Below are 18,718 nucleotides of genomic sequence, written 5' to 3' on the forward strand. Positions count from 1 at the left end.
CGACAGATGAATAGCCATGCTGTGACAGAGCGCATTGAAAATTTTCACTGAGAGGACGGGACTGTAGCCATTGACAACGGTGATGCCCAACATACAGCTTGCCATGGAAAGGAGTAAGAAGGATTGGATGAAGACAGTAGGAAAGCAGAGAGACGGTAGGGACAAAGCATCTCCATACGCTTATCTGAAATTCTCACCAATGAATTACATAAGTATCTCTATCTTTATTTTATGTTTTATTTATCTTTTAATCATTAATCCTCCATAACCATTTGAATCCGCCTGACTGAGATTTACAAGATGACCATAGCTTGCTTCATACCAACAATCTCCGTGGGATCGACCCTTACTCGCGTAAGGTTTATTACTTGGACGACCCAGTGCACTTGCTGGTTAGTTGTGCGAAGTTGTGATAAAGAGTTGAGATTGAAATTGAGCGTACCATGTTGATGGCGCCATTGATGATCACAATTTCGTGCGCCAAAGAGCCGCAAGGATTTGATCAACCTTCTTGGCAACAACCCTCTCCAATATACTATGAGCAAGATCCATTCCAAGATGCATACCAAGGCAATAGTTATGGTGGACCTCTTCGTGACAATCAACACCACCACAATATACCTATGAACCCCCTCCTTAATATAGCCCACAACCATACTCACAACCCTCTTTCACCAAATATCTTCCCACGACTCTCACCCATCATACAACCAATCACCCTTTCCGCATCCTTGTGACCATTATGTAAGAAAATCCTTAGAGCCACCACAATTCCAATCCAATTACTCCCAAGAATCACCTTTCTATTATAAACCCTTTCTCTAAAATAATGAACCCTCCTATCCACCCCAAGCCCTAATGGATGATTCTCTCACTTTATTACTTCAAGGGCAAAGAGAAATGCAAAGGGAGACACTAGAATTTGTGGCTACCTTGACCAAGGTAGTAAGCACTTTAGCCTCCCAATGTTTTAATACTCAAGGTACTCCCATTGTCACATGTGGGGAATCAATTGAAGAGTTTAGCATGAAGGAGAGATTAGAAACCCCGGTGGAGAGCAAGGAGTGGGATTTTGTATTGGAGCAATTGGAGGAAGCTATAATTGTTGAAGAAGGGGAAGAAGTGGTTAAAGACTTAGGAGATGCGGAACCACCATGGGAATCTCAAGAACCTCCCTCTAAGAAGCTTGAAATTGATGTTGAGGAGGGTGTACAACCTCCACAGCATATCATAGTTGGAGACTTTGAAGAAGTTGATCAAGAGATGAATTCAATCATTGATGAATTCCTCTCCACAATTGAATCCCCTCCCATTGGACATGAAATTGAACTCATTGAAGACAACTCCACACCAAGTGACATTGGTGACCTTGTTGAAGATTCTTCCAATGGATGTGAAGTTGATGTTGAAGTGGACTTTACACAACCTCCCAAATTTGATTTGTTTGATGATGAGCAGGACTTGGAAGAAGTTAACAAGCAAGGAGAAGTTGAAGAAAGTTATCAAGAGGTGAAGGTAATCAAAGAAGTGCACAAGGGAGTGGAACTTACAAGGACATTAGAGATACCTCTCCCCAAGCCATCACCATCCATTCTTTCTTTCAAGTGGATAAATCTCTTATCCCTGAGCTTTATTATTCCACTTGAATATGGTTTGCTTGAGACAGATGGTCAACTTAAAGCTTTTTGTGGCTTTAAGAACAAAAGGGAAATGGTTAGTGGTCGGCATTGTAAATCAAAGTTCATGATGGTTGCATGTTCAAGGCTTAATAACAAGGGTTGGTGTAGAACTAGATTGCTCGGGTCTAGGATGATGTTTGGTCACTTGAGTGAGAATTCCAAGATTATGGCACCCAAATGGAATAATGATGATCAATTTGAAGATGGGTGTTGAAACAAGATTTGGGATCCGGGAATACATGAGGATCAAATTTGGGAGCCCTTAGCTTGTGTGGAACTCCATCAAGGTTTGGAGCTATTAATTATGAATGATTGAGCTTATTGGAAGTCCAAGCATTGGTGGATGTTCAAAGATGGATTCAAGCACAAGCCACCTTGACAAGGAGCTCCCCATAAGTCCAACTTAAGGACAATAAATAAAAGTGCTAGGTGGGAGACACCCTACCATGGTAAACTCTTTCCATTCTCTTGCATATATAATCAATGAATGAATTGAGTTGCCATTGTTAGGTAGTTTTCTCCTTTGCCTATTTTTATTTTAGTGTTTTGGTTGTTAGTTTGTTTGAGTAGATTTATGCTTTAAGATGTAGGTTATTTGTTTTTAAATTGCATTTTGCTTGAAATGCAAGTTTTTCTTGTTTTGTCTTTGAATTTTTTTTCAAAAACTAAAATTTTTTTGTTAAATTTGAATTTTGGTCGCTTTAAAGTGTTTATAGGATTAAGAGAGTGCCCTGTTTCTGTTTTCTATGTTTCTAAAAAAAAGAAAAAAAAAGGGTGTGTCCACGCGTAAGCGTGGAGGACGCATACGCGTCGATTGCACTTCCACAACTCCTGGTATAAAAACCCGAGAGTTGTGTGAGAATTGCTGGAAGTGTGCCTAAAGCACAATCTGGACCCACGTGTACGCGTGACGCGTACGCGTCACCTGTACTTTCTTCATTCCACGTGTATGTGTGGGCAACGCTTACGCGTCGCTTGCCCCTGCTGTATCCCACGCGCACGTGTGGGCGACGCTTACGCGTCACGTCGTGCCCTGTTTATTCTTCTTTCTCCTTTATTCTTCTTTCTTCTCTCCTTCTTCTTTCTTTCTACATTTCTTCTTCCCTCTTCTTCCTTTCTTACTTTTTTCTTTTCTCTCTCTTCAAAAAAAAAAGAAATAAAAATAACTAAATAAATAAATAAATTATTTTTCTCATCTTTCATTTTCTTTTGTTTATTGCATTTGCATACTTTTATTCATTGTATTTTAATTTTGTTCTATAACTTGTTCTTCTTTTTCTTTCTAAGTTTCTTATTTTAATAATGGTGTTGAATTCTCTTACTCAATTGTTGAGAATTTCTTGGTTATATTAGTGCTTCTTGACTTGTTTGGTATTGTTGGTTGATGAAATTTTTAGGTCAATGCTTAATCTTTGATGACTCTTGCATCCTTGGTGCATTGATATGAACTCATATTGTCTTTCATGACCCACTCTTTCTATTTGAACTTGATGCTCAACATGCTCTTCATGTCATTTACTTGTGCTTTGACTCTACTCTTGCATTAAGTATTAATATGCCTTAGCTTATATTGTTTTCTCACTCACATGTTGTAGCTACCATGTAGTTGAGAACCTTACTCTTATTTGGCATTAGCCCCCGCCTATGTTCTATTTACTTTGATATCTTTGTTGTAGGCTTAATTTTCTTTCTTTTTCTCTTCTTTAATTTTCTTTCTTTTTCTCTTCTTTTAGGTTGGCCACCAAAAAGGGAGGAAGGAAAAAGCTTCGGAATGGGGCAACAAACAAGTTTATATGCACAATCCTTTGAAGAAGCTCATCAGTTGTAGCTACCCGTCCACCTTGCTCTTCTTTGCATACACCGAGGACGGTGCAATCTTCAAGTGTGGGGAGGTTGTCCGACCGATCTCCATGGGTAACAATTTCCCCTTACAACACCAATTTTTAATTTTCTTTGTTAGTTAGTTGTTGCATTACATGATAGGTTGCATGATAGTTAGAATTTGTACATATTTTACCACCTCTTTTTATGTTAGTACTACTTGGTTATGGTGATGATTTGTTTTCCAAGAAACTGTTTTTAGGGCACCCTACCAATTTAAATTTTTTTTTTTGTTGAACTTGCTTGAAGAATTTAACATAGTTTTTGAGCTAAGAACACAAACATGTGAGTTTTGAGCCTAATTGCATGGTTATATCATATAACCACTTATTTTCATTCTTGTGTGTATTGTTCTCTTTCTATGATTGTAATCTTTGATTTGTTTGATTCTTTATGTCCATTATTTCATGTATACATGCATTTATATGATTGAGGCCATTGTTTCATCAGCTCACTTACTCAAATAGTCTTACCTTTTATCTTCCATTGTTAGCCAATTGTTCTTAATTTTCGCACATTACAAGCCTTAAGTGAAAAACAATAAATGTCCCTTATTTGGATCTTTGATTAGCTTAGGCTAGTGAGAGTGCTTATCATTTAAAAGTAGAAAGTTGGGAACATTGGTTGGGATAAAAATGTATTTGTGTATTTTTGTTGAAAATTTTGGGAATTGGGTACATACTCATGTGTTAATTAAAACCATATGCATTGATACTTTTGTATATACTCTATTGCAAAAAAAATATATGTATATACAAAATAAAGAAAAAAATATATATCAAAAGAAAAAAAATAGAAAAAAAAAGAAAAGCAATAAAAAGGGGACAAAATGTCCCAAAGTAAAGTTCAATAAAATCAATGCATATGTGTGGTGATAAAAAAGAGAATGCATGAGCGTGTGGAAAAAGTGAGGATTATGGGTAGTTAGGTTTGTTTAGAATTGTATAGGTTGTTATATAGGTTAGGTGGAAAATTTTAAGTTAATCAAAGATTCAAAATTCAAGTCCATTTTACCATATACAATCCTACCTTGACCCTAGCCCCAATACAACCTATGAATATGTCCTCATAATAAATGTACGCATGCATTGGATAATTGTTGACTGTTAGATGAAAAACAAATCTTGGAGAGCATGATTAGAAGAGAATCGAGTGATCAACCCTATACACTCGAGCGACTAGAGTACAAACACTTCCGGTGAGGGTTCGATGCTCAATTCCTTGTTTCCGGCTTTCATGAGCTTTCTTCTTGCAAGTCTAATTGTACTTCATTTTGATATTTGAATTGGTAGGATTCATGAATCATCATACTACTTGGCCCTACTTGTTCATGTATGCCTTGGAGATTGATTTACTTTTAACCAAGTAGATAGAGTCATATTGCATTTAGCTGCATGCATGTAGATATGTTTATATAGTTTCTTTGCATTGAATAAATGTTCATACCCCCTTTTTTTTGTCTTTCTTGGTTTAGCATGAGGACATGCTATTGTTTAAGTGTGGAGAGGTTTGATAAACCCCAATTTTGTGGTTTATCTTGTGTTGAATTCAAGGATTTTATCAACTTTTCTCACATTTATTCACTAAAATAGCACGGTTTTGTAAATTCTCCTTTAATTGTGCTTAAGAGTGAAAACATGCTTTTTAGGTCTTAAAATAGCTAAATTTAATTCACCTTGATTCCATTCGATGTCTTGATATGTTTGTTAAGTGATTTCAGGTTTAGAAGGTAAAGATAGGATTGAGGGAATGAAGAAAAAGCATGTAAAAATGGAGAACTCATGAATAAATGAAGGAATTGCCAAGCTGTCAATCCTGACCTCTTTGCACTTAATCGATCATAACTTAAGTTACAGAGGTCCAAATGAGGCGGTTCTAGTTGCGTTGAAAAGCTAACATCTAGGGTTTCAAAATAATATAAACTTTTCCATAGTTGCCTGATGTTTAAGGATGCGTACGCATCATTTCACGCGCATGCATTGCAGGATCAATATGACTCACTAAAGGCAACTCGTGGCCAGCGATTTCTGGAGCATTTTGGGCCCAATCCAACCCATTTCTGATGTTATTGAACCCAAGGATTAAAGGAGGATAAACCAAGGAGTCATAGTGGAGTTTTGATCATGTTTTAGGTTAGGTTTTTAGAGAGAGAGAGAGAGGCTCTCTCCTCTCTCTAGATCTTAGGGTTCTTCTTTCAATTTCTTCTTAGATCTAGTTTCTATTCTTACTTCAATTTAATTTTTCTTTACTTTTATTTGTTCTATTATTTTAGTTTATTTTCTTCTCTTGTCAATTTTCCTTTATTTTGTCACTTTTATGTTCATGACTCTTGTTGATTTTGATTTCCATTTAATGCAATCTTATGTTTCCATGTCTTTTGATGTTGATCTCAGTTGCTATTATTGATTTCTTGTTCATGATAGTTATAGCTTTTATTATTTCTTGTATTTTATGATGTTTACTTTTATTGCACTCTAGGTATTTGATGAAATATTTCTTTTAGTTATGAGTTAGATATTTCTTCTCTTGGCTTGAGTTGAGCAATTGGAGACTCTTGAGTTATCAAATTCTTTTGTTGATTGATAATTGGAAGTTACTAGTTGACTTGAATGCCACTAACACTAATCTTTCACTATGATTTGACTAGGACTTGTGGACTCAAGTTGATTATATCCACTTGACTTTCCTTCATAGTTAGAGGTTAACTAAGTGGAGCAATGGACAATTCTTGTCACAATTGATGATGATAATGAGGATAGGACTTCCAATTCTCATTCCTTGCCAAGAGCTTTCTTAGCTATTAGTTTATTTCTTTTGTTATTTACATTTTTTGTCTCTTATTATAAAAATCCCAAAACATTCTTTAATAGCCAATAACAAAACACTTTATTGTGATTCCTAGGAAGAACGACCCGGGATTAATACTCTCGGTTATTTTATTGGGGTTGAACTAGTGACAACCATATTAAATTTGATGTGAGGATTTACTAATGTTTTAGAACTATACTTGCAACGCAACTATTTTTGTGAAAATTCTTTACCGACAAAAATTTCACTCATCACATTCCACTCTATCATATGCCTTACTCATGTCTAATTTTAGCGTCATTTCATTTTCGAGTCCCCCTTCTTTTGTCCTTCAGGTAATGCATACACTCATGAGTAATAGGATATTATCAGAGATTAATCTGCATTTAATAAAGCACTCTGCGTAGGGCTAATTAGTCTATTCATCATACCCTAAAGTCTATGTACAAGTACTTTAGAGATAATCTTGTAAGAGACTGAGGATAGGCTTATTAGTCTTACCTGAGTCATATGTTTAGCATCAGAAATTTTGGGAATAAGACAGATTTGAGTGTGGTTAAAACCCTTCAAAATTCTGCCCCGTGAAAAGAAGCTCTTAACTGCTCGAAACACATCACCACTAAGTATGTTCTAGAAGCTTTAAAAAATTTTTACTGTCATACCATCATCTCTTGGAGCACTTTGAGGATGAATGCTAAATGTTGAACATTTCACTTCTTTCATAGTCACTAGTCTTTGAAGCCTACGATTCTTGTGAGCTGTAACCTTAGGTTCAAAATCAGTAAATAGAGGTTCATGGTTCTCATGACAAGTGGAGGAGAAGATGTCCTTGAAATAAGATTCAGCCACAGAAGCAATACCAGCATTTGAAGTAGCCACTTCACCATCACTGCCAAATAGTTGCCAAATTTTATTCCTTCAGGTTTGATTTCTAAATTTTTGATGGAAGAAAGTTGTATTATGATCACCAGATTTGAGTCATTTGACTCTAGACTTATCTTTCCAATAAGATTCCTTATTTTACAATGCTTTCTCAAGTTTGTTCTCTATTTCTGAAATGATGTCGCCTCTATGAATTCCTACTAAACAAAGTTCCTCTAATTCAGACTGTAGTAAATAAATCTCCATCTTCAAATTAGATCTGTGATCTTGCTATCATCTGACAATCTTATACTGATAATGCTTTATTTTTTGAGCTAGGATATACATGGCCAAACCATCAATCTGTTCGTGCCAAACCTCTCTAAAAATCTGCCTTATTTCATCATTGAAACATCATATTTCTTGGAATTTGAATTGCCGTTTAGATCTCTCAGTTCCCAAATTAGAGTCTAAGAGAAGAGGGGAGTGATCCAATCTTGATTCTGACAGTCTAAGAACCGATGTATTAGGATAGAGTTTCTACCAATCAACTCCTACCAGAAATCGGTCCAGTCTTTTATGTATTAACTCATTACCACTCCGTCTATTCGACCAAGTGAATGGTCTTCCAACCATACCAATATCAATAAGAGAATTATCGTCAATAAAACTATTAAAAGTTTCAATAGAAGAAGGAGAGTTAACACCCCTACCTGCTTTCTCCAATTGATTAGAAATGGCATTAAAATCACCCATTAACATAACCTTACCATCGAACTATTGGGTTATTGAAGTTAATTCAGCAAACTGAGCCATTTTATATTGATCATTTGAACTGAGATAAACACCTAGAACACCATAGGGATAATTAGAACCAGCTGTCAAAACTGATGCCGCAATAAAGAATCTAGCATGTTGTAAAATCTGAACAGTACAACTATCCCTCCATGCCATTGCCAAACCCCCAGATAATCCATCTGGATCCACAATAAACTATTCCTTGAAACCACAAGATCTTAGTTTTCCTTCAACTTGTTGAGATTAATTTTTTGTTTCATAGATAAAACTAACCTCGGGGGAGTATGATTTGCAAATCCCTTTAAGATTGTGGATTGTCAGGGGTCTCCCCAAATCTCGACAATTCTACGAGAGCATTTTCATATTTCTTTGGGTATCACTTGAAGGCTGGAACCTTCCACCGTCATAGCATCAAAGATAATATCATTGATACAAATTTTCTTTGAAATATCTTCAGTAACATTACCTCCACTCCTCCGTTTGAAACCTATCACAAACTTTCTGGCAAGTTGTTTCAGGTTTGTTTTTTATTCTCCTTTCTAAGCTTGGACATGGCGTTGTTATTGTGTTGGACATTATTCATGTGATAGGATATCTCCAATAAAGTATTAGAAGAAGAATTAGTATCAGTAGTCGTATCAGTATTTTCTGAGTCACCCTCATTTTCTGCTCTAGAACCCGAATTGGCAGCAATTTTTTCATTATTCTATTTTTTCTGAACATCTTGCATACTCAATTTTCAGAAACTATCAAAAAGTCAAGCAGGTGAAAAAGAAGAGATGTAATTAATGACTTGCATCATCTACCCTTCTTTCTTGCATAAAGAAGACCATAAAGGAGCATAAATCTCATTTGATCAGTACAATTCATGCATTATTTGATGAATATTATGGTACACTACTTTGAGATGAGTTGTGCTGATTTTCAGGTGAAAAGGACATCAAAAATGGGAAGAAGACAAACAAGAAGCTGGGCGTGTGAAACTAGCATCCCACTTGAGAGCAAACGCCACAAAAATGCACTGGCGTGGCATGCCAGGAGCTAAGCGTGGCACGCCAGTACTAAATTCCAGAAGGGAGATGCAAGCATGCAGGTGGGTGTGGCACGCTAGGGACTGGGCGTGGCATGCTAGCACAAAATTTCAGAGAGCAAAATGGAGAACACAAAAGGGGCGTGGCACGCTGATAAGCGGATAATTTATACGCTTTTTGGCATTGTTTTTAGGTAGTTTTTAGTAGGATCTAGCTACTTTTAGGGATGTTTTTATTAGTTTTTATACAAAATTCATATTTCTGGACTTTACTATGAGTTTGTATATTTTTCTGTGATTTTAGGTATTTTCTGGCCGAAATTGAGGGACCTGAGCAAAAATCTGATAGGAGGCTGACAAAGGACTGCTGATGCTGTTGGATTCTGACCTCCCTGCACTTGAGATGGATTTTCTGGAGCTACAGAACTTTAAATGGCGCGCTCTCAACTGCGTTGGAAACTAGACATCCAGGGCTTTCCACCAATATATAATAGTCTATACTTTGTTCGATCTTAGACGACGCAAACTGGCGTTCAACGCCAGTTCCATGCTGCATTATGGAGTAAAACGCCAGAAACACGTCACAAACCAGAGTTAAACGCCAAAAACACGTTACAACTTGGAGTTTAACCGCAAGAGAAGCCTCTGCACGTGTAAAGTTCAAGCTCAGCCCAAGCACACACCAAAGTGGGTCCCGAAAGTGGATTTCTGCACTTAGACTTATCTCTGTAAACCCTAGTAGCTAGTCTAGTATAAATATAACTTTTTACTATTGTATTAGATATCTCTTAGACCGTCTTATCTTTGGATTATCTAGGAATTGATCCTTTGATCACATTTGGGGGGGGGGAGGGGGCTGGCCATTTGGCCATGCCTGGACCATCACTTATGTATTTTCAACGGTGGAGTTTCTACACACCATAGATTAAGGTGTGGAGCTCTGCTGTTCCTTGAGTATTAATGCAATTACTATCATTCTTCTATTCAATTCAACTTATTCTTATTCTAAGATATTCGCTGCACTTCAACATGATAAATGTGATGATCCGTGACACTCATCATCATTCTCACATATGAACGCGTGCCTGACAACTACTCCCGTTCTACCTTAGATCGAGCGCATATCTCTTAGCCTCCATTCCGAAAGATCGGAGTCTTCGTGGTATAAGCTAGAATTATTGGCGGCCATTCCTAAGATCCGGAAAGTCTAAACCTTGTCTGTGGTATTTCGAGTAGGATCTGAGATGGGATGACTGTGATGAGCTTCAAACTCGCGAGTGTTGGGGGTAGTGACAGACGCAAAATAATCACTGGATTCTATTCCAACATGATCAAGAACCGACAGATGATTAGCCGTGCTGTGACAGAGCATTTGGACCATTTTCACTGAGAGGATGGGAAGTAGCCATTGACAATGGTGACGCCCTACATACAGCTTGCCATAGAAAGTAGTAAGAATGATTGGAGGAAGGTAGTAGGAAAGCAGAGATTCAGAAGAGACAAAGCATCTCCATACACTTATCTGAAATTCCCACCACTGATTTACATAAGTATCTCTATCTCTATTTTATGTTTTATTTATCTTTATATTCGAAAACCATTATAACCCTTATAATCCGCCTGACTGAGATTTACAAGATGACCATAGCTTGCTTCATACCAACAATCTCCGTGGGATCGACCCTTACTCACGTAAGGTATTACTTGGACGACCCAGTGCACTTGCTGGTTAGTTGTGCGAAGTTATGACAAAGTGTGATTCAAGTTTGAGAGCTCTAAGTCTTTGGCACCATTGTTGATGATTACAATTTCGTGCACCAAGTTTTTGGCGCCGTTGCCGGGGATTGTTCGAGTTTGGACAACTGAAGGTTCATCTTGTTGCTCAGATTAGGTAATTTTCTTTTCAAAAAGTTTTCAAAAAAAAAATTTTCTTTGTTTTCGTTTTTCAAAAAAATAATTTTCGAAAAAAAATTTAATAAAATCATAAAAATAAAAAATATTTTGTGTTTCTTGTTTGAGTCTAGTGTCAATTTTTATGTTTGGTGTCAATTGCATGTTTTAAAAACTTTTGCATTTTTCGAAAATTCATGCATGTGTTCTTCATGATCTTCAAGTTATTCTTGACAAGTCTTCTTGTTTAATCTTCATATTTTCTTGTTTTGTGTCTTTTCTTATTTTTCATATGCATTCTTGTTTTGTTAGTGTCTAAGCATTGAAAATTTCTAAGTTTGGTATCTTGCATGTTTTTCTTTTCTTGAAAATTTTTCAAAAATAAGTCATGATGTTCATCTTAATATTCAAAGTGTTCTTGGTGTTCATCTTGACATTCATAGTGTTCTTGCATGCATCATGTGTTTTGATTCATAATTTCCATGCTGTGAGACATTTTTGTGTTTTTCTCTCTCATCATTAAAATTTCAAAAATAAAAAAATATCTTTTCCTTATTTCTCTCATAAATTTTGAAAATTTGAGTTGACTTAGTCAAAATTTTTAAAACTTAGCTATTTCTTATAAGTCAAGTCAAATTTTCAATTTTAAAAATCCTATCTTTTCAAAACTTTTTCAAAAATCAAATCTTTTTCATTTTTCTTTTATGATTTTCGAAAATTTAAAAATATTTTTCAAAATATTTTTCTTAAATTCATTTCATAATTTTCTAGAATCATATCTTTTAGTTTCTTGTTAGTCAAGTAATCAATTTTAATTTTAAAAATCAAATCTTTTCCAAAATATCTTTTTCAATCATATCTTTTCAAAATATCTTTTTTAAATTATATCTTTTTTTTTTCAAAATTGATTTAAAAAATCTTTTCTAACTTCCTATCTTTTTAAAATTGAATTTCAATTCTTTTTCAACTAACTAATTGATTTCTTTGTTTGTTTTACTATTTCTTATCTTTTTCAAAACCACCTAACCACTTTCTTCTCTCTAATTTTTGAAAATCACCTCCCTCTTTTTCAAAATTCTTTTAATCAACTAATTATTTCAAATTTTATTTTTTCTCTTAATTTTCGAAAATCACTAACCTTTTTTTTCAAAAATAATTTTCGAAATTCTCTCCCTCTCATCTCTTTCTATTTATTTTATTTATTTACTAACACTTCTCTTCATCTTAAAATTCGAACCTTCTTCTCTTCTCTATCTGTGTTCAAATTTTTCTCCTCTTTCTTCTATTCTTTTCTTCTTCTACTCACATAAAGAAATCTCTATAATGTGATGTAGAGGATTCCTCTTCCTTTTCTGTTCTCTTCTTTTTCATATGAGTAGGAGCAAGGACAAGGACATTCTTGTTGAAGCAGATCCTAAACCTGAAAGGACTCTGAAGAAGAAGCTAAGAGAAGCTAAAGCACAATAATTCAGAGAAAACCTTACAGAGAATCTCGAAAAAGAAAGAAACATGGCCGAACCCAATAACAATAGTGGAGGCGCAAGGAGGATGCTTGGTGATTATACTACACCTACTTCCAATTTTTATGGAAGAAGCATCTCAATCCCTACCATTGGAGCAAACAATTTTGAGCTGAAGCCTCAACTAGTTGCTCTAATGCAACAGAACTGCAAGTTTCATGGACTTCCATCAGAAGATCTCTATCAGTTTTTAACTGAGTTCTTGCAGATCTGTGATACTGTTAAGACTAATGGAGTAGATCCTGAAGTCTACAGGCTCATGCTTTTCCCTTTTGCTGTAAGAGACAGAGCTAGAACATGGTTGGACTCACAACCTAAAGATAGCCTGGACTCTTGGGATAAGCTGGTCACGGCCTTCTTGGCCAAGTTCTTTCCTCCTCAAAAGCTGAGCAAGCTTAGAGTGGATGTTCAGACCTTCAAGCAAAAAGATGGTGAATCCTTCTATGAAGCTTGGGAAAGATACAAGCAGTTGACCAAAAAGTATCCTTCTGGCATGCTTTCAGAGTGGACCATTTTAGATATATTCTATGATGGTCTATCTGAGCTTTCTAAGATGTCACTGGACCATTCTACAGGTGGATCCATTCACCTAAAGAAAACGCCTGCAGAAGCTCAAGAACTCATGGACATGGTTGCAAATAATCAATTCATGTACATCTCTGAGAGGAATCTTGTGAGTAATGGGACGCCTCAGAGGAAGGGAGTTCTTGAAATTGATGCTCTGAATGCCATATTGGCTCAGAACAAAATGTTGACTCAGCAAGTCAACATGATCTCTCAGAGTCTGAATGGATTGCAAAATGAATCCAACAGTACTAAAGAGACATCTTTTGAAGAAGAAGCTTATGATCCTGAGAACCCTGCAATGGCAGAGGTGAATTACATGGGTGAACCCTATGGAAACACCTATAATTCCTCATGGAGAAATCATCCAAATTTCTCATGGAAGGATCAACAAAAGCCTCAACAAGGCTTTAATAATGGTGGAAGAAACAGGTTTAGAAATAGCAAGCCTTTTCCATCATCTTCTCAGCAACAGACAGAGAATTCTGAGCAGAGTCCCTCTAGCTTAGCAAACATAGTCTCTGATCTATCTAAGGCCACTTTAAGTTTCATGAGTGAAACAAGGTCATCCATTAGAAATTTGGAGGCACAAGTGGGTCAGCTGAGTAAGAAAATCACTGAAACTCCTCATAGTACTCTCCCAAGTAATACAGAAGAGAATCCAAAAAGAGAGTGCAAGGCCATTGATATTATCAAAATGGCCGAATCCAAAGAGGAAGGGGAGGACATGAATCCCAATGAGGAAGACCTCATGGGACGTCCTCCATATAGAAAGGAGTTCCCTATTGAAGACCTAAAGGAATCTGAGGTTCATATGGAGACCATAGAGATTCCATTAAACTTCCTTCTGCCATTCATGAGCTCTGAGAACTATTCTTCCTCTGAAGAGGATGAAGATGTAACTGAAGAGCAAGTTGCTCAATATCTAGGAGCCATCATGAAGCTGAATGCCAAGTTGTTTGGTAATGAGACTTGGGAAGATGAACCTCCCTTGCTCATTAGTGAACTAAATACATGGGTTCAGCAAACTTTACCTCAAAAGAAATAAGATCCTGGTAAATTCTTAATACCCTGTACCATAGGCACCATGACCTTTGAGAAGGCCCTGTGTGACCTTGGGTCAGGTATAAATCTTATGCCACTCTCTGTAATGGAAAAACTGGGGATCTTTGAGGTACAAGCTACAAGAATCTTATTAGAGATGGCAGACAAGTCAATAAAACAAGCTTATGGATTGGTAGAGGACGTGTTAATAAAGGTTAAAAGCCTTTACATCCCTGCTGATTTCATAATCTTAGACACTGGAAAGGATGAGGATGAATGCATCATCCTTGGTAGAGCCTTCCTAACCACAGTAGGAGCTGTGATTGATGTTGATAGAGGAGAGCTAGTCCTTCAATTAAATGGGGACTACCTTGTGTTTAAAGCTCAAGAATCTCCCTCTGCAACTATGGAAAAGAGGCACGATAAGCTTCTCTCAATACAGAGTCAAACAAAGCCCCCACAATCAAACTCTAAGTTTGGTGTTGGGAGGCCATAACCAAACTCTAAGTTTGGTGTTAAGAAGCCCCCACATTCAAACTCTAAGTTCGGTGTTGGAAGGTCCCAACAATGCTCTGAACATCTGTGAAGCTCCATGAGAGCTCACTGTCAAGCTATTGACATTAAAGAAGCGCTTATTGGAAGTCAACCCAATTTTTATTTATCTATATTTCTATTGTTCTTTTATGTTTTATTAGGTTTATGATCATGTGGAGTCACAAAATAATTGCAAAAATTAAAAATAGAATCAAAAATTGTAGAAGAAAAAGCACACCCTAGAGGAAGAGCTGTCTGGCGTTTAAACGCCAGAAATAAGCATTTGTCTGGCGTTTAACGCCAGAAACAAGCACCAAGCTGGCGTTTAACACCAGAAATAAGTATCAGGCTGGCGTTAAACGCCAGAAACAGGCTACATTTGGGCATTTAACGCCAGAAACAAGCTGCAGTCTGGCGTTAAACGCCAGGATTGCATACAAAAGGCGTTTTACACGCCTAAAAGGTGTAGGGATGAGAAATCCTTGACACCTCAAGATCTGTGAATCCCACAGGATCACCTCAGGATCTGTGGACCTCACAAGATCTCCACCTACCCCACTTCTCTCTTCTTCACACAATTCAATAACATTATACCCTTCACCAATCACCTCAATCTCTCTTCCCTATTACCCCTTCACCAATCACATCCATCCACTTTTCCCCATAAACCCCTCCATCCTTCTTCATTTTCACACAACACTACCCTCTCTTCTCCCCCTTGGCCGAAACCCACACCTCTCTCCCTCTCCTCCATATCTTCTTCTTCTTCTTCTTCTTCTTCTTCTTCTTCTTCTTCTTCTTCTTCTTCTATTCTTTCTTCTTTTGCTCGAGGGCGAGCAACATTCTAAGTTTGGTGTGGTAAAAGTATAGCTTTTTTGTTTTTCCATAACCATTGACGGCACCTAAGGCCAAAGAAACCTCAAGAAAGAGGAAAGGGAAGGCAATTGCTTTCACCTCTAAGTCATGGGAGATGGAGAGATTCATCTCAAGGGTCCATAGCTCAGTAGTAGAGCATTTGACTGCACATCAAGAGAGCCCACTCATGGACCTCAACAAGAGCATGATGAATTCTCTCATCAAGAAATCTCTGAAATACCTTAGGGGATATATTTTCCTCCACACGATTATTGGGAGCAAATAAGGATAGAAGCACCAAAATCACTAGGGATCAAGCAACAGAGGCAAGAAAGAGACATAGAGGAGCTTAAAGACACCATTGGTCCTTCAAGAAGAAGGCGCCACCCTCACTAAGGTGGACTCATTCCTTAACTTCCTTGTTCTTATCTCTCTGTTTTTCGATTTTATGCTTTATATTTGTCTATGTTTTGTGTCTTTACTACATGATCATTAGTATTTAGTAACTATGTCTTAAGGCTATGAATAATTCCATGAATCCTTCACCTTTCTTAAATGAAAAATGTTTTTAATACAAAAGAACAAGAAGTACATGAGTTTCGAATTTATCCTTGAAATTAGTTTAATTATATTGATATGGTGACAATATTTTTTATTTTCTGAATGAATGCTGATAAACCACTATTTTATAGTTTATATTGTGTTTAATTGTGTGGTTTTGTCGTGATCCTTACCCACTTATTCATCAATTTAGCATGCATTTAGATTTCCTTCCTGAATTTATTACATGTTTGAAAATTGCTTCCTAGAGACTTTAATTATTTAATTTTAATTCTCCTTTATTCCATTCGATGCCGTAATCTGTGTGTTAAGTGTTTCAGGCTTTATAGGGCATGAATGAGACAGAGATTGGAGAGGAAGCTAGCAAAAATGGAAGGAACACAAGAATTTGAGGAGATAACCAGTGAAAAGTGACACGGTCACATGGCTCACGCGACCGCGCGAAGGAGCGCAAATCGCAGTGACGCGGCCGCATGGCTTGCACGGACACACGGATTGGAAAGCACAAGCAACGCGGTAGCGTGGACGACGCGAACACGTGACATGCGCGATCTGCATAATCTGCAGAATCCGAAACCAGTGATTTTGGACCCTATTTCGGCCCAGTTTTCGGCCCGGAACAGCAGACTAGAGTCAGAGAATATGTAGAAACAACATAGATACATTCATTGAGTAGTTTTAGATCTAGTTTTTTCGCTCTCTTAGGTTTTTCTCTCTAGTTTTTAGAATTTTAATTTTCAATTGGTCTTAGCATTGGAACATTGAGAAGAGTTATTTCCTCATTAAGACTTCATCACTCTAGTTTGTTCTCTTAACTTGGTTTTATTCTTCCATGTTCTTTGTTATGTTCAATTTTGTCATTCAGATACTTTTATGATTAATTAATGCAAGGATTATTTCTTTTTAATTTAATTTCAATTCCAATAATCATGTCTTCTTTTAATTCCCTTTCATGTGCCATGGATTCTTTATTTACAATGCGTGAGTAGTTTCATTACTTGATGGGGAGTTGATTAAAAGGAACTCTTGAGTTGGAAGGATTGAAGGAAAAATTTGTAATTGGGTTAAATGTTGGATTGCTATCCTGTCACCGACGCCAATACCTTTGAACTAAGTGGGTTGCAACTTGTGAACAGATCTGGCATTCCCACTTGTTTGATTTTCCCTTACCTAGTAAGGGATAACCAAACAGAACAACTATTAATTATAAATTAATCTTACAATCACACCATCAATGATAGAGATTCTAACCAATCAATTTCCACTCAAGGCTTTTATTTATATTATTTAAAATTCCTCAATTTAAATTCCAATTTACTTAGCTCAACTTTTTGGAATATCTGATTAATAAAACAGCACACTTTTCTGCAACTCGTTGGGAGATGACCTGGGACTTAAAACTCCCAGTAATTTTAATTTAAACTTTCTGTGACATATTTCTAAATTGATAGGCAGATTTTCGGTGAGTTAAGAACTATACTTGCAACGTAACCATTTTAATAAATTTTTAATTCACCAGCTTCTGCACTCCATCAATTTTTGGCGTCGTTGCCGGGGAGTTGCAATAGAGTGCTAATTTTATTAATTAGAATCTATTTACTTGCATTTTATTTAATTTTGCTACTATGAGCTGCATGTTTCTTCCGTCAAATGACACGTTCACTTCCTGATCCGCGCTTGCTAATATTCGATCCTGAAATTGAAAGAACAATTTCACGAATAAGGCGAGAACAGCGTAGGTTAGTCCGCTCTGAGGGCGGATCTGAAAGTGAATCTGAGGAAGAAACCAGCCCCCATTCTACTGATTCAATTGTTTTACGTGCAGAAAACATGGCAGCTAGAAGAGTTACCATTCAGGAGGAAGGAGCTCCTGATTTTACAATACAACCCTTTCAAGCGCATCATCCAGCGGTGGCTACGGATTTTGAAATAAAGACCGCACTGCTAAATTTGATGCCCAAGTTTCATGGCCTACCTGCTCAAAGAGCCTATCAAGCACTTGAGAGATTTCCAGGCAGCCTGTTCTACTGTCAGGCGTGATGGCACTGATGAAACTTCAATTCTGCTGAAAGCTTTTTCGTTCTCTCTTTAGGGAAAAGCAAGAGAGTGGTACTACACTCAACCTCTAGCAAATGTATCCAACTGGGATACACTCAGAAAAGAGTTTCTGGAGAAATTCTTTCCATCTGAAGTTACTGATAAACTGAGGAAGGATATCTCTACAATTGTTCAGGATGACAATGAGACTCTCTTTGAATACTGGGAGTGCTTCAATAATCTTCTGGAAGCATGCCCCCACCACATGATTGACAAGATCGTGCTACTCAGCTATGTCACACAAGGTATGAGGCCCCAAGATAAGACCACATTGGAAAGTGCCAGCAATGGGTCTATGAAGAAGTACAAGACCACTGATGAAGCTTGGCAATTGATCAGTGATTTAGCTGAATCTACTCGGAACCACAGACAGAAGCAAGGCCGTTCAAGGGCCGTTGCAGAAGTATCTTCTGGCATAGAGACTGCTGCTCTAAATCGAAGCATCTGTGAAATGACCAACCTGCTGAAGCAATTGCAGTTAAATCAACAAGCTTAGCAAACTCAACCGAAGCAAAACCAACAACTAGTTCCACAAAGAATTTGCAGAATTTGTGCTGATTACAGCCATTACACTGATGAATGCCCGCAGCTCCAAC

At 37.0% G+C, this 18,718-nt stretch overlaps 2 non-coding genes across 2 annotated transcripts; both read right to left on the reverse strand.

The window, feature by feature from the left end:
• Positions 1–12,858: 12,858 nt before the first annotated feature.
• Positions 12,859–12,962, reverse strand: LOC130955549 (small nucleolar RNA R71). Its single transcript, XR_009076805.1, has one exon. It is a non-coding gene; the product is annotated as a small nucleolar RNA R71 (small nucleolar RNA).
• A 5,263-nt stretch (positions 12,963–18,225) lies between these two features.
• LOC130954097 (small nucleolar RNA R71) lies at positions 18,226–18,333 on the reverse strand. The gene has a single exon (XR_009076179.1). It is a non-coding gene; the product is annotated as a small nucleolar RNA R71 (small nucleolar RNA).
• Between the last annotated feature and the right edge of the window lie 385 nt (positions 18,334–18,718).

Source organism: Arachis stenosperma, chromosome 1 (assembly GCF_014773155.1).
Source record: "Arachis stenosperma cultivar V10309 chromosome 1, arast.V10309.gnm1.PFL2, whole genome shotgun sequence".
NCBI classification, from domain to species: domain Eukaryota; kingdom Viridiplantae; phylum Streptophyta; class Magnoliopsida; order Fabales; family Fabaceae; genus Arachis; species Arachis stenosperma.